This window comes from Eurypyga helias, unplaced genomic scaffold (assembly GCF_000690775.1).
Source record: "Eurypyga helias isolate BGI_N326 unplaced genomic scaffold, ASM69077v1 scaffold15609, whole genome shotgun sequence".
NCBI classification, from domain to species: Eukaryota; Metazoa; Chordata; class Aves; order Eurypygiformes; family Eurypygidae; genus Eurypyga; species Eurypyga helias.
The window spans coordinates 5,344-5,778 of record NW_010272833.1 but is presented as its reverse complement, the minus strand read 5'-3'; the positions used below and the strand labels follow the sequence as shown (position 1 = coordinate 5,778).

The 435-nt window shown below is 64.8% G+C and overlaps 1 protein-coding gene across 1 annotated transcript in view; it reads left to right on the top strand.

The window, feature by feature from the left end:
- Window positions 1–435, top strand: part of UBAP1 (ubiquitin associated protein 1) — a gene marked incomplete at its 5' end in the record, with an annotated part of 7,249 nt that overhangs the window by 4,242 nt on the left and 2,572 nt on the right. The window lies entirely within an intron of this gene.

The following is a 435-nucleotide window of genomic DNA, read 5'->3' as shown; positions in this document are numbered from 1 at the left end:
CCTTCCCAGGAGCCACAAAACCATCCACAGGAAGCTGAGCGTGGCTCTGCGCCGTGTGTGAAAACAGCAGCCAGCTTCCCTTGTTCTGAGCACAGGGGTTACGATGCCGCTGTCCCACGTGGGGGTCTGGACAGCCCTGCAAGGTTCTCGCGAGGCGCCGTTGGCCGGCTTCTTGGCACGCTCTGTGCAGCCGCCGGCCTCGTGTGTCACCTCCAGCGCTTCCTAAAACCAGGTCAGGGAGCATGAAGCGCTGCGGGGCGAAGCCTGGCTCTGGGTGTCCTGCTTCCGACAGACGCTCTGAAGTGGGGAGAGCGTGGCCAGGCATTCTGTGCTGACCCCTAGGCAAGCTGGGTGCTGCGCAGAGCATCGCCTGGCCGGACTCTGCCTGGGAGGAGGGGCGTCCTGGTGGGTCCTGCTCGGGGAGCTGGTCTGCTT